The sequence below is a fragment of the Suricata suricatta genome, chromosome 1 (genome assembly GCF_006229205.1).
Source record: "Suricata suricatta isolate VVHF042 chromosome 1, meerkat_22Aug2017_6uvM2_HiC, whole genome shotgun sequence".
Taxonomy (NCBI): Eukaryota; Metazoa; Chordata; class Mammalia; order Carnivora; family Herpestidae; genus Suricata; species Suricata suricatta.
Window position 1 is genome coordinate 146469467 of NC_043700.1, and position 16006 is coordinate 146485472.

General features: G+C 36.2%; 1 protein-coding gene and 1 long non-coding RNA gene across 16 annotated transcripts in view; both read right to left on the reverse strand.

The window, feature by feature from the left end:
* ADGRL3 (adhesion G protein-coupled receptor L3) overlaps positions 1–16006 on the reverse strand; it is a 504973-nt gene that overhangs the window by 382741 nt on the left and 106226 nt on the right. The window lies entirely within an intron of this gene.
* On the reverse strand, positions 8886–10543 carry LOC115296975. Its single transcript, XR_003911179.1, has 2 exons — positions 10318–10543; positions 8886–9028 (listed from the first exon to the last, which is right to left on the reverse strand). It is a non-coding gene; the product is annotated as an uncharacterized LOC115296975 (long non-coding RNA).

Here is a 16006-nt window from a genome sequence, read left to right on the forward strand (position 1 = left end):
TGCCTAACCAACCAACACATCCTTATTCATATTTCAAAATTAAATTTAAACAGTACCCATTGCTCAAAGTTTTCCCTTTATGTACAAGGCTATTTCCCCTTTGTTCCCAGAGAGCCTTGTACTGGCTTCCATTTTAGCACACACAGTATTAATTTAAATATTTTTTAGGTGGTTTCAACTCTCTCTAGACTGTATATAACCCTGAAGGGCAGGACATGTGTTCTACTAATCTTTTTATGCCTAATGTCCAGCACAACGTCAGGTACATTAAAGATAATTTAACAATTATTAAAAACTTATAGCAGTCATAATTCATGATAACAACAGATTTCTTAATATCTTCATCCTTATGCATGTCTCATATTAATTGTTATTTACTTTCAAACTACACTTTTTTCTAATCATTATCCTATAAATGATTGACTTGCTTTTCATTATAAAAGTTCCTTTATAAAACATTTCTATATTCTGACATTGCTTATAGAAAGTTCCTTTCTTTGGTTCCAGCAAGAAAGAAGAACACTACAGTACACTGCGTCTTATCTACATCATTCAAACATTTTTTTTAATGTCTTGGGGCACCTGGGTGGCTCAGTTGGTTAAGCATCCAACTCTTGATTTCAGCTCTGGTCATAATCTCATGGTTCATGGGATCGAGCCTGGCATGGAGTTGTGCACTGACAATGTGGAGCCTACTTAGGAGTCTCTGTCTCTCCCTCTCTGTCCCTCCTGACTTGCACATGCTTATGTGTGCACACATGTGCTTTCTCTCTCTCTCAAATAAATTAACTTAAAAAATGTCTCTTATATTTCAGCATTTTAAACACCGGCATCTCACAGTGAACAACAAGACAAAGTCTCTATCTTCACTGAGCTGATATTCTAGTTGAGACAAAACTGGAGAAAAAAAAATTAAATAGATTATACTGACTGGTAGTCATGTCAAAATTAATTCGGCAGAAGGATACAGAATGAGAAGTGTGTCTGCTGATGTGTGTGGGGGAGAGGGATTGCTATTTTAGACAGGGAAGTGAAGCAGGAATTCTTTTATGAGGTGAGTTTAAGCAGAGATTAAATTAAGTGAGCATCATGCCATGTGCAATATGTCCTTTCTTGGCACCCTGGATTTTTTTTTCTCTATTAGACTTGACAAATTTACCTTAATTCCCTTAGTAATAAGGTGATTCCTATGCTAAAAGGTGCTTCAAATCCAGTGTGGCTTGTTGAAACTATCAGAGACGCTCCTTTATATTTTAGTCATCAGGATCCCAATTGATGGCTCACATCCTGCAGTGAAAGTTTTCACAGTCGGGATGAATGGCACACCGAATAAGCAGTGACCTTAAGCATCAGCTGCCTCATAGCAGACAACAGCAGTTACTTAATAAGATCAGTCTCTTTCTTCACTGCATGCTACAAAGTTTGGGGAGAGATCCTTCTGATGATTGCCACTTGGGATAAATTCAATTTTTTTTGAGATCATTCTCAATGTAACCATGCATAATGCTGTTAGTGAAAGTAGTGTATTGAGTAGCATGCCAGCAGCCTTTGAGATTTTTAGTGACAACCTTCAACTTCTGTGTTGGTTGGTGACTGTGAATATTGCAAATACAGCAAGCAGTAGTACCTTTTTACTTTGTAATATTTTCTTGAGCTCTAGGTATTTTACTTTCTTTTTTAAAAATATCTCTTTTTTGGGGTGCCTGAGTGGCTCAGTCAGTTAAGCATCTAACTTCGGCTCAGGTCATGATCTCACAGTTTGTGGGTTTGAGCCCCACATTGAGCTCTGTGCTGGCAGCCTGGAGCCTGGAGCCTGCTTTGGATTCTGTGTCTCCCTCGCTCTCTGCCCCTCCCCCACTCACATTCTGTTTCTCTCTGTCTCAATAATAAATAAATATAAAAATCTTTTTAAATACTTTTTTCAAATCTATTAAAAATTGATCATTATCCATAAGGCATTCTCATTACTAAGTTTTGGATGAATTCACACTGATGATTCTGATACATACCATTTAGGAACTTGACATGTACCTCTTTCTTTACAGTTGGAATCTTGCACTCAACAGTATCTGGTGGTGACATGGCTGTCACAGTGTTCACTTTTGTACATGACATATTTCTACATTTGCATCTCAGTTTATCTATTTCAGTTAACATTGTGCTAATGTTGTTATCATTAAATCTACTACTACAACATGTAAGGAGGACCGGCTCCTGACCAGTTTTTTAAAAATATAACAGTTCTTAGAAAACATCAGTAAAAATTTCCAGATGAACCCAGAATTGTACACCTAAGCCTTAAATATATCATTCTTCATAGTAAAATACTCAAAAAAAGACATGTAGAAAAGAAAAACAAAAATCATGTTCTCATTTACATTGTTTTCAAAGCTTCCTCCAACCAATATAAAGAACAAATAATGAAGCAACATATCCAGAACCCTAAACAACACATGAGTGGAATTTGGTGAAAATGAGGAACATGGTGGGAGATGAGGTCAGACAGGAATTGAGGATTCGCATCATGTGAAGTCTTCACGACCATGCTACAGCACAAAATATGACTATTTAATTTTAAGAGGTAATCTCTTCCTTTGACATGTTTGTTAAGTTACTCCAGCTCTATGATAGAGACTGTCATATCATATCATTTCATATCAATATCCTGTACACTGTTTTGGGATGATGGAGGAAAAAAAGAAAGAAAAGGAAAATGGATACACCCTAAGATTTAAAGAAGCCTTACAATTTCTTCTTTTCTTTCTCCCTTGAAGTGGACAGCAGCTCCCAGTCATGCCCGGGTTTACATCACTTAAAACCTCATGTGAGGCTACCACTCTAATGCTCAAACTGGCAAAAGTGGCAAGCACATCGTTACACAGTTCAGACATCAATATTTAACAATAAATAATTCAGCAGTCCTCAGAGTGGTGAAATCTATAAATGGCCTGTTACTTTGCATAGTAAGTTGCAAAAGCCAAAATCTGTAACCTTTGGTAGATAGCAACATAATCCATTTTCCCATTAATGAAAAAGAAACTGTTGCTTGTATTTAGGGGCTTTTTATTTTTACTGCTCTTTTTAAGTTTATTTTTGAGAGAGAGAATGAGAGTAAGCAAGAGCAGGGGAGGAGCAGACAGAGAGGGACAGAATCCCAAACAGGGCTCAGACTCATGAACCTGAGATCAGGATCTGAGCCTACATCAAGAGTTGGACACTTAACCAACTAAGCCACCCAGGTTCCCCTTGAAGGGCTTTGTAAGTACTTTTACTTTTAAATTGTCTCTCAAGGTGTGTTACAATATCTACCAGAGGTCCTTGAAAGCAAGGAAAAGATCATTGCCATAAGTGAACTCCTTAGAAACTAGTTAAAAGACTATATTTTTGGTTGATCCAACAAATAAGTGATATCATATATTTTCAGGACAAAACACACGAACAGACCATCACTTTTTTCACTACTACAGTCTGGGGTGCCTTTGACTATTGTTTCTGGTTTCTAATGAGTGTTTTAGCAGGCTGCATCACCTGCAGGGTTTTCAGAGGTGAAGAAAGCAAGCTTCCCACCAGGAAATGCTTTACTTGATACAACTCACAATAACTTCATGGCTGAAAGAATGATATCAAAATCATGCCATGTAATATGCTATCTTCACTTTTGTTTCTAAAGTGTCTAAGTACTCATCATACACTTAAAATGGTGGTATTTCAATCTGAAGAGAATAAAAGGGCTTTTTTCTTTCAGCTTATAAATTAGTATGAACATTTTCCAACAGACAAATTAGGCAAACCCTTTTTCATGTTTTCAACTTCTATTCTCTTTAAATGATCAAATTTCCATCTTGTAATGTGCTAAGTGAACAGGAAATGTACACGGTTTATACTAAAACACCAGGGTAGATGAGTTATCGATTACTAAGATTTTTTTCCATTAAATTTATACATACAAATTTAAAAATATAATTAAAATCTTGGGGTGCCTGGGTGGCTCAGTCGATTAAGCGACCAACTTTCGCTCAGGTCATGATCTCATGGTTCATGAGTTGTAGCCCTGAATCAGGCTCAAGGTAACAGCATGGAGACTGCTTGGGATTCTCTTTCTCTCTTTCTGCCCCTCTCCAAATCATGCTCTCTCTTTCTCTCTCAAAATAAATAAATATTAAAAAGATAAGAACATAATTATTATTTAATCAATTAATGCATGTACAGGGCATTAATTCCAAATGTAAAAATGGTATTCACTGAAGGTATTTTTCTCTTCAGCGGCCCAACTCACCTCCATAGCAGTACTACTCTTGTCTTATGTACATAGTACAAAGAAGTACTACTCTGATGTCATATTTCAAATAGACTTTCACTATCAAATTAGATTTACCAGAATTACAATGGTAGAAACAGCTGGTTATTAAAAAAAAAATTGTGTTCTTTATCCAAAGTGGGGGAAGTGGCACTCAAACAAACTATAGATCCACATAACACTTTTATTTAGTGTGGCTAATTCTTTACAGAGCATTGGGATTGGAAGCAAACGGGTGACCTTTCCAAGGCCAGCGTTTCGAGGAGCAGTGAGGAATCTTCAGCATCTAGTCAGTGTCCTCTGCCCTGCCGACAGGCTGGGGACTCTCAGGCCAGTGGGAAAATGGGAATTACAAGTTAAAGAAATCCAGTTTCTTTGATAACCATATCAAAGAAAATTACCTGCCAAAGCATCAACTGTGAAGTCTTATATGGACAAGAAATACACTTCTGTGTGTTCAGCCACTAAAATTATGGGATTTACTTAGGAAATATCTTGAATCTCTTTGATACAGAATGTTTCTGCATATATTGGCATTTTAACATAACAGATTTGAAGTGAACCCAAATAACAGCAAAAAGAATATTTCCCTATGTTTAAGAATATTAAAAGATTTTGATAAGTAGTTGTCATCTTTTAGTCAAATTACTAATGCTAATTATATGCAAATACTATTCACATTTTTTTCTTACTGAAGTGTGATTAATACGCAGTGTTTAGCTGTAGGTGAACAACATAATGATTTAAGCATTCTATGTATTATTCTATACATTAGTCATTATTTGTCTTCTTGACCTCTAGGAAGTGAATTTCTAGCCTAGAAGGAATTAAAAAAAAAAAGACTTTCTCTTTCAGTGTATTAATGTAAGGTTCTGTTACCCTGATTAAAACATTTTTTCCTTTTTTCTTACCACTAACAAGCAGATAGCAGGCTAAAAGAATAAACTGAACATTTGAACATTTACCTATATCCTTGCTAAAAATCAGCAAAAAATAAGATCTGTTCTAGTAACCTGACCACCTCCCTATAATCTCTGTGAAGTTATTTCTAAAGGAATTCCCTTAAACAAATATTTAGGCTATGGTTATTCTTTCATCTGCTAGATCATTTACGCTACCATAAGATTACGCTGTATGTACCTGGGGTTGGAAACAATTTTTCTCTGTCCATCATGTCCTTTAGGGATCAGTCCTGATGTAAGAAGGTGACCTATCATGTCTAAATTTGAAATTACACATCTTTTAAACTGTAGTTTGCTGACTTGCCCCTGGGCAATCTTTGGAAATAGAACCCATTAGAGATGAAGAAACAATGCATTACTTACGTAAGGTTGGAATTAAGAATGGCTTTTAGGAATGTGGCACCTCTCTCAAAGAAGAGTACTAAATTAGTCCATAAATCTATATATTAAATGTTTGCATCATAGATTCCTTTATATTAAAAATGAAATAGTTTCCCTTTATGAAAGTGGCATATGTATCACCTCCCTTATTTTAACATGAAATGCTCATCCAGATATAGTTAATTCTGGTAGCTTGAATTCATGTGCCAGTTAGTCCAGGACTCTCCCGGTTCACATCTATGATCTTGACGTAATTCCCAACACTGCCCACCTTCACTTTCAAAAGTGTCTGTTTATAAAAAAATAGATATCATCCTACATACGACACATCTTTGGTAACTATTATATATTTGTTTCATTTCAATTTATTTTTTTGAGGGAAAATTTCTTGAAAGTAGCAAAAGAAATCATGGACAATTTATGACCATTTTATTCTATATATGAAAACCAACTACTCATAGGCTCAGATCAGAAGCTGGAGGGTCCTATTTGATAAATTTGTTATCACAATGTTACACATTTGAAAATAACACAGGGCATACCCCAGGGAAGGAAGGATTAAGACATAACAATATTAGGTGAAGCTGAACTGCTAATCAGGATTGTACACATAAATACAGGAAAGGAATGTAAGAAGATGAATTCTAAACTATTAAAATACTTACAGAGAAATTGAACTAAATAATACCAATTAAGGTATGAAACAGTTCCTCAAAAGTGAATACTAAATTTTTGGGTCTTTCCGTCATGAACCATGTTTACTTCTTTAATATTAAGAGCTAAGCTATTAAATATTAAAGGCCATGAAAATTAATCAGGCACATTCTTACTCATAAGTGACTTTATGAAACCTAATAAAGGTTTTAAAATAGTCTTTAGGGTGTAGTCCAAAATAGTATATACAGCATATTGTACTTTGATTATTAATTATGTATTTGCACATGTCTGCAGAGCTAGAATTTATTATTTCAGAAGGTGAAGAGTAACACATGAGTCTAGATTTCTTTGGGAATACTGATGAGTAAATTTTAATTAATATCAACATTAAACAGTTTGGAACTGAGATATCTTTTTCCATGTAAAATTGGCAAATGGACTAACCAATAAGAAAGTATTGGCAATGATTTCCCTTCCTTATCCCTGCTGTGACTTCCTCTATGCAGTTAATAGCTTCACAGTTGATAAGGATTATCTACACAAACACAAACAAATAAGCATTATCATACAGTCGAACAGAATGCTAAACTGTAAAAAACCAAAAGAAACAATTTTAACACACACACACACACACACACACACACACACAATTACTTGTGTCACCTTAATCTTGAGAAATTCCAAATAAATTCACAGATAGTCAGTGAAATAACAGTTTTTCCAAAAAGATTAAATAACCTTGTTTCAAAAACACTGCCTTATAATTGAGCTGATTGGATGCCACTAGCAATATTCTCAGGTACATTTCTAATCTCCTACCTTTATGCTGTCATGTATATATATCATACAGACCATTCCCAATTAATAGTATAAATAAAAGGCACAATAAATTCCATATACCTATGACCTTGTAGACTTATGCTCATAAAAATAAAACAGGCACATGTTTAAAAGATGAAACTAATGGATGAAAAGTTCACCTCTTTCTCACTCATACAATTTCCTTGTTCACATGAAGTAAAGTATGCGAGAAGGCCAGCAAAAGCAGGAAGTAAATAAAAAAATAGCTAAGTAACAAATCTGAGGTGTCTGCTGCCTGAATAAGTCATATTTTGAAAGTCACAGTTAGAGTTCTATATTTTTCAACTATGAAAAATCAAAGATCATTTGCCCTGCTTCATTTGATTTACGTAAGCAACATCTTCTCAAATTACAAATAAGTGAAAGCATACCATTTCTAATGACATCATGTCTGAGGGAAAACAATTTCTAATATGGCTATAATAATTTATTACTTTACTATCTGGCTCTGACCAAATGCAATTATGAGAACCTAGTTTTGACAAGAGTCCAGTATGTGCTGTGAAATATACCCCAATGGTCTCTACCTCCTCCTTCCATAACCGGTATCCAAAATAATCCTGGAGCATAACCTCATGGAATGATTTTCAAAGTAAACTAAAACAGACACTGATATTGTTTGTTGAACTTGAAGATTCCTTATACTAATTAAGACCCCTGAATGGCTGAACTGCACTTTAAGTAAAAAATTAAATAGAGCCCCATTCATTGACTTATTAAAGTAACAATCATTCATAATAATTCATATTTTTATCCCCAGATTCAGGCAGACCGCACTAAGATACAAGCTGAAATCTCTTCTTCAAATATAACTTGTTTGAACTACAGTGTATTTTTTATGTGGTGGAAATTTAAGAATTTAGGAGATTTTCATAAAAATCCAATTTCTGGCTTCTTGTCAATAATATTTAAAAAAAATCTAACTGCACATGGCTAGCACTCCATCACAGCAAACTTTTTTAAACAGTCCACATATCTTCAGTTTCACACAATTCTTATCATGAGTCTCCCTAAAGCCATCAGAATTTATCTTTTACTTCAATATATAAAAAACACAAACTGAATGAGTTTGCAAAATGCTATTTTTTCCCTTCTACATTCCTAATATTTGCCTCAGTTTTTGTGTGATTGTTTTTGGAATTTCTGTTTCCGTTCTCAGTTTATTTATGATGCTTGGTTGTACTTACAAGGTTTTTATTTCTCCGTATACACATTTGAAATTGTCTAGAGCATTTCACATTATGTTAATGGGAACAATGTGTTGTTAACTTGATCAATGAAAGAACTAATAGTATCATTAGGTGGTTTGTGTCTGTCATGTTCAAGGTCACCATCATGGTCAGATCAGAAGGAACAAAGAAATAAGATCAAAATGGCAAAGCTGTGTGCACATTGAGGGAAATGGGCAATAGAGGCAGATTGATCCGGCTGTATCGGTCATATGGGTATTTAATCCCTTTTCATGTAGGCCTGTTCTCCTGTGGTAGTACCATCATCTGTTTTCCTAAGATGGAAGCCTGGGATTCATCGCATTTACTCCTTCTCTCACCCTCTGCTCCCAATGAATGATAGATTTCTCTGGACTCAAGTCACCCTTTCTCCATTCATTCCACAATTGCCAAGAACAGTCTCATATCTGCCCAACGTGTTACCTGTTTCCAACTGGTCCTCAGGCCTGCATTCTTTTTCCCCTTCAAATCTACCCTCATTATACACCTAGACACAAATTTTCTTAACACAGGATTTTATTTCACTTCTTAACTTAAACTCTTTCAGTGAGCCCTCTTCATAACTGTTGTGAGCAGATCTCTATCCTCATAATTCATGGGGAGGCGCCAATCTCCAATGTGTATGGATTTGGGTACAGGGCCTTTAAAGACATAATGAAGATTAATGAAGATTAAAATGAGGTCAGAGGGGAAAGTCCTAATCCAACAGAACTCGTGTCCTTATAAGAAGAGGAAGCTACCTTTGGGATGCCTACGCACAGTGATAAGGTTATGTGAGGACACACAGAAGCCATCTGAAAGCCAAGGACAGAGGTCTTAGGAGACAGCTAATCTCCCACCACTTTGATCTTGGACTTCTCACTTCCAGAACTATGAGAAAATAAATTTGTGTCATTTAAATTACTCAGTCTGTGGCATTTTGTTATGACGGCCCTAGCAAGTACATTATAAAATCTAATACTCGGAACATAATAGTCAAGGCCATTATTTTGCCTGTATATGCCTCATCTTTTACTACCCTATGATTTATACGTCACTAAGCCGCATCTATGCAATTCCATATTTCTCCCCATGTCCATGCTCACCCCTTAGCCTCCAAGCCCCTTCTGATGTCTTTCTCCCACAAACCCTAAGACTCAGCTCAGAGTTCATTCTCTGTGTTTCCCAGTCTACCTCAAGACTACATTGGGACCCCTGGTTTTAGTCCTTAGGTTATCCACGTCACTCTCACTGCATTGGCCATACTGGGTCAATATAATTGTTTATGCAACCATCCCCCCCACCCCCTATGGAGCACCCTCAGAGTGAGGAATGCTTTTCATCATGTTAAAGTTCCTGGCATTTAGCATGATTTTTTGCCCAGCAGCATATGTGGAAGCATCTTTAGTAACAGCTTATCTCTATGGTTAATTTGAGTCTATTTGTGCTCTCAAGCCTGGACTTGCTCAGCATCAGCTTTCAATACTCATTTCACACACATAAGCTCTTAATAAATGCCTATGCAATACAGAAACCCTGGATATTTGTCAGATATTTGGAAAGTGAAACTTGAACTTTTTAAAGCAAAGTGATTTTATTGACAAAAGAGGATAGCCTTTTGGTTTTTCTTACTTTTAGTTTGAAACCAAGGATCTTAAACTACTCATAATTTAACTGTATCTCTAGACTGCAAGTAGCACTACATGTCCATCATAATGTTTATATAGAATACGGAATTATTCAAGAAAATACTCATTCTTGCATTTCTGGTGACCTAATCATGTGCAGTAGTTCAATGCTTATGAGATGTAGCACTACATTACTTACTCAGTATTGTTGCAGATACTCATTTGCTTCTGGTATTTCTGAGTAAACCAAGTTCTCGCTCACAAAACATAATTAGTAGTCTTTTTTACCCAATGCATATACATAAAAGGTAAAAAATGATTACCTTTTGCAGATCCAAATTCTCTAAAAGGTACTTCGTTTTCTTTTCTCTCTTTTATTTTTTCCTCCATTATGGTGGATACTTCGTCCTTTAGGTTTTACAACCAAACCATGTTGCCATAAAGCACGACAGTTAAGGGAAAAGAATAAGGAAAATCTAGACAAACACCTTGTTCAGGCGGTACGAGGAACTGAAATACCTTCAGTAAACTATAGTTTCTTGTCTCAGTCTTCTGTGAACACCTGGTTACCCAAGTAACAGGTCATCCAAGTAACTGCAGTTTGGTTTGCTAGGTTTCACTTTGCCTTTATGATAACATAAACCCTGGAGGTTGTTTACTTCAGCCTGACACCAAAGTGATTTAAAATCCCTTAGAGGGGAAATGGCAAATGGTGAAGGATGACAACACACAAGCAAAAGACTGGCTCTTGCGAACACTAGTTCCAGGCAAGATACACACAGGCGAACGTTAGTTGCCTCTGTGGGCCTGCCCTATATACAGCACTCTTTTCTAGCCTCTCCTGAGGGTGAAGAAAACTCCGTGACCTTTCTCCCTTTCTGGCTTAGAACCTCGGCCAGGTAACAAGGCTGACAACATGAAGTTAGACACTAACATTCTTGTAGGACCAGAGCTTTGGATAGAAACATGGTTTTCTTTCCTCTGATATCTGACTCTGTACTTTCTTGTCTTTTCATAATAAGACTAGTTTAAAGGCTTACCAAAAAAATGGAATAGTTGGGGCATCTGGGTGGCTCAGTAGGTTAAGCATCCAATCTTGGTATCAGCTCAGGTCATGATCTCACAGCTCATGAATTAGAGCCCCGTGTCAGGCTCAGCTGATGGCGTGGAGCCTGCTTGAGAGTCTCTCTCTCCCTTTCTCTGTGTCTCTCCTGCATGCGCTCTCTCTCTCAAAACAAATAAATAAACTTTAAAAAAGGAATAATTAACTTTGAATTTCCATTTTTGTACATGGTAGTTTCTTCCTATAATGAACATTTTCTAATTTTTTGTAGATTAATAGACCTCATTGTGTTTATAATATTAACTGTTTTAAAATTTTTTATTCATAGTAAAATGGAAAATAATTTTAAAGTCTTTAGTTACTGTTAATAGCTATACACACACACACACACACACACACACACACACACACACTTTTTCTGTTAGAAATAAATCATACCACGTACTGTGTGGTATCTAACAATGGTTCATCTACTATGTGTAAACAAAAGATGTTAGGACTGTGTAAAACTGCAGCAATCACTTTTATAGTAGAACACCTGGAATTGTTGTATCGGGTTTCAAAGTGCAATCTGAACTAGAGGCATGGGAAGAAAGAATCATTTGAGACTTTATATTGTTTTAAGACTTTTTTTGTGCTATCACATAATATATAATTTTAAACATCTGAAAATTTCAGAATAGAATTTATGGTTACTTCATTCCATGAGCAAACTATGATGATGCTTCTCTTTTTACCTTTTTGAACATTTTATTTCAGAAAGAAAATACCATTGATTACAAAATTCAGTAATTTTAAAAGCTCTGTTATTATAAAGCCTGGTCCATGATCCCATTCCCAGTTTCTTTCATTAGCTTGACCTCAACAACCTGGAGTGAAGGGCGGGTGTGAAACACGGGCACATCCAGGTCTCGGCTCGGAAGCGCTGGCTCCTGTTCAGGGGACAGTGCCAGCTTGAGGCTTCGAAGTTAGTCTCCGCAGACCAAAGATGGAAAGAGAGGGAGAATTTGCCAAAGACTGAGATACAGACTTTGCAACCAAACTCAACTTGAAATTTAAATGTAATCAGTACCAAACATTTCTTCTTTCCTGCAGAATCTCTGTCAGATGGCCGGGCATCCAGGGCTCCAACTGCTGCAAGGATGCAACTGAGCCATTGGTTTTCTTTCCTTCTAAACTGAAGTACTACCATGTGGGGAAAGGGTCTGCCTTCCTTTATTAGTTTGGTTTGGTGTTTGTGAGGAGAACTGGTCCTGAAGAGCCCTCGAACACACGGAGGTTCTGAGGCTTCACTGACACCGTTACTCGTAGTAAAAGGCAAACAAGGCTGTGATGTTCCACAGAAAACACCGACTTGCCTTTGGAGTACAGGATGGAGAATTTTCACTCTCTCTCCAGCTTCTGTCAAGAACATACAGATGTACTTTTGGTAACCATTCTTTCCTGATTTTTAGGAATGTGCTTTGCCTGGGACTGTAATCATGCGTAGCCATTGGTGCCATTAAACTGAATGCCAGGAGGAAAAATGGGGAAAAATAACTGAGAGGAAGGGGAATACATTTGAGTTTTCAAAGAGCTTCTGTTTCTTGTTAACTTCTTTGTTTCTGAAAAGATTCTGAATGCTGAGAGATGAGTACATTATTTCCCAATCCATGAGTATATGTAAAAGAGCGTACTTAAATAATTTTTGCTTTGTGGAGGAGGGCTTCACAGGAGAATCTGACCCTGTTTAGGCTTTGTGGCTTCTTAGCTTACACGTTGTCCAGCAATACTAGGAAATGTGTGGTAATGTCTATTGTGAAAGAACCCTAAAGTTTTCTAAACTCCTAGACTGGATTGTCCAGGATGCAGTTCCTTTCAAGAGTACTTCTTATCATTTTCACAAGTAGCACACTTTGTATTCAAACCCTTCTAATGCCTAAGAGTTTCTTTCCACAATTTGACCTGCTGGGTTTAAAAATGCAGCTAGCTTCCCACTGTGCCTGTTATTTCATTAAGAGGAAAATGGTGGGAGTGGTGACAATGCCTATAATCTTTCCTAAAATTCTCTGTTAATTACTAATATAAACAGTATGTGGGTGACTCTTCCTTATGTGGTCTATCAAGATGTTTTCAACAACACTAGCAGAATAAAATGACACTGGTGAGACAAAATTCACAAAGATAAGACCCCCTTTTCTCTAAAAATCTATGAAGATTATTGTTAGACCTATCTCACTTAAGGAAAATAGAGACATTTCACAAAACTTGATCATTCAATCCCAAACCTAAGGAATGATCTGTGGAGACATTTCCAAGCCACATTCTTATCAATCTAATGACATTTTCATAGCTCAAAATACAGCCTTTTGCTATTGTGTAGATGAACTCCTAAGTGGAAGGCAAACACTCTGAAGAGATGGTAATACTATTGGTTATGTATGTAATCCGCAATATTATGCCTAGCGTTGTTATTTCTATTAAAGGGTGAATCCTGTTGTGATGTTGCACATAAAATCCCGGATTGTCTCTGGATGAGGGAATGGAGTTTTTATTATCTCCAAACAACCATTTCTCCCATGTTCTGTCAAAAACATAGAGATGTAACTTTGATGAGCATACTTTCTTCTTTTTTAGGCATGTGTTTTGGCTGAGATTGGAATCATTCATAGGTCCAAAGACAATTTAAAGTAAGACAGTGATAATATTCTTACCTAGGACTCTGAAGCTGAAGGAGTGGGGTAGAAAAGAGAGACTGTGCAGACTAGAGACATGAGGCCTGAGGTCCCAGAAGTTAAAGAAATGAGAGCCCCGAAATAAAAACCTGTTGGAGTCTCAAGGGTAAACTTTTTGTGCTTTACAGATATTCTAGAATCAGTACTTTTTACTGAGAGGTCATAAAATAAAATAATTAAAAATAAGTAGAGCAAGAAAAATATTTACACATATAAATACATCATGACATCTATCTTTCTAATATAAAACTGATGTATTGTTGAAGACATACTGGAGAGAGATTCTTTCTGAGACAGGAATTCTTTAAACACTTCTCTTCCAACCTACATAGGAAAACAAACATCAAAATCCAGAATGGCACCTCTTATTCAACAATGGAGAATAATGTAAAAACATACATCTCTAGTAATAGTAATAAAAACCGCATTAGCACATTGCTGCTACACATGTGGAAAAATGGAGATTTTCTACCTTCATTATGAGTTTTCCAGGCAAGCAATTTACTTCTCAACTGCTCAGAGAGACAACGTGTAGTAAGCCACATGGTCTGGGTTTCAAACCAAAGTCTACTGCAAAGATTTTTAAAGCACATGCTCTAAACATATAAGATGAGGCACAAATATCTGAAGAATAGTGGGTAATTACCAAACAGCCTCCTAAAACCAGAAGAATTTCAGAGCTCCACGGGACATTTTTTTCCTTCAATAGGAGCCTCTATACAATTATTGCATATTCCCTTTCCAATTTGTTTCCTGTTATAAGTAGAAAAACACATTTTTTCAATGGGAAGTCTAATGATTTAAGCTAAGTTTTCTATATTGCCAACAAATGAAAGATATATTTTTGTTTTATAATATCAAATACCATTCTTTCCAAAAAAACTAGTTCTGAAAATCAATTTATATAACTAAAATAAAGGCACAGGGTCAGATTGAATGTGGGATTAATCACTTTGCCTGTGAGAGACTGAGTACTGTCAACAGTACAATAATTATATCTGTTCTATCTTCCCAATAACAATACAAAATATTTTTAAATATAAGAATAAAATAAATGGATAGGAAACCAATTCCTTTGCTTCTAATAAATGAGAGAAAAAGTAAACCTGAAATCTTAAACCATGAGATAATAATATATCTGACTCCAGGGCAAATCTATGGTATTTTTCTTGAAATTCATCTGCATCCTAGCAAGACAGACTGTAAATACCCTATACCCTAACATTCAGAAGCTATGTTCTGTGTGTGTGTGTGTGTGTATGTGTGTGCATGCGTGTGTGTACGTGTAGGCACAAGTATGTCAGCAAGGTTGGCCTACTACTTTCAGAGCTGCCACTCTAAGGATACACTGGGTCAGGCTATAACCATCAAAACAGCATTTTCTTCCATTCTTTCCTGCAAGAAATTGTGACACAACAGAGTAAAAGACTCCAGGAGATAAGATTTTATGCTGCAGCTTTGTTTTATCTGCTGCTGCTGACATACTTGGTAATACAATTATAGCTCTCCCATACTGATCCAACCACATCGGAGGAAGGATCACCTCTTCCTTCGTGTGCACTAACATGTAACACTTTAGATACGTGTCTCTACCTCACAACTTTCACTGAGATACATTTGCAGTTAGTTTGCAGAAGGAGGCTCCTATCTCATTCCAATATCCACATGGGCTTGTCCTGCTCTTATTAATTTATTCCGTTCCACTTCCATGACTTTCACTGAAATATTATATCACACATAATGTTTGTTGTTTTAGTTGTAGGTTTTTGTCTTTTGGGGTTTATTTATTTATTTCAACGTCACAGCAGGGAAATTCTATTGGAGGAAATAATTATGTGTAAAGTCATTTGAAGGACTCTACATTTTCTTTAGAACTGAAGTTGGAAAGTAATTCAGAAGCCTATCTCCTCAGGCAAGGATGATCTACTGGAATTCCTTGGAAAGGTGAAAGGCCTTTTATTATGACAAATTTTGCAGAGACTAATTTGTGAAAAAGGAGTACATTTTCCTGACCCTAATTTCTAAAATACCTACAGAGAAATAATTCCCACATTCTAGAAGGTTGCAAGTGATGAAACTGGTCATAGGTATTTTTATACCATAATGAAAAGAAAAATATTTGTGGTCTGAGTAGAGAAACATAATAGAGTTTAGTATATAAGTTAAAATGTACAGATATAACATATATTAGAAGCACACAAGTAACATGCCTCAAGGATGTTGGCTATAGCCAGG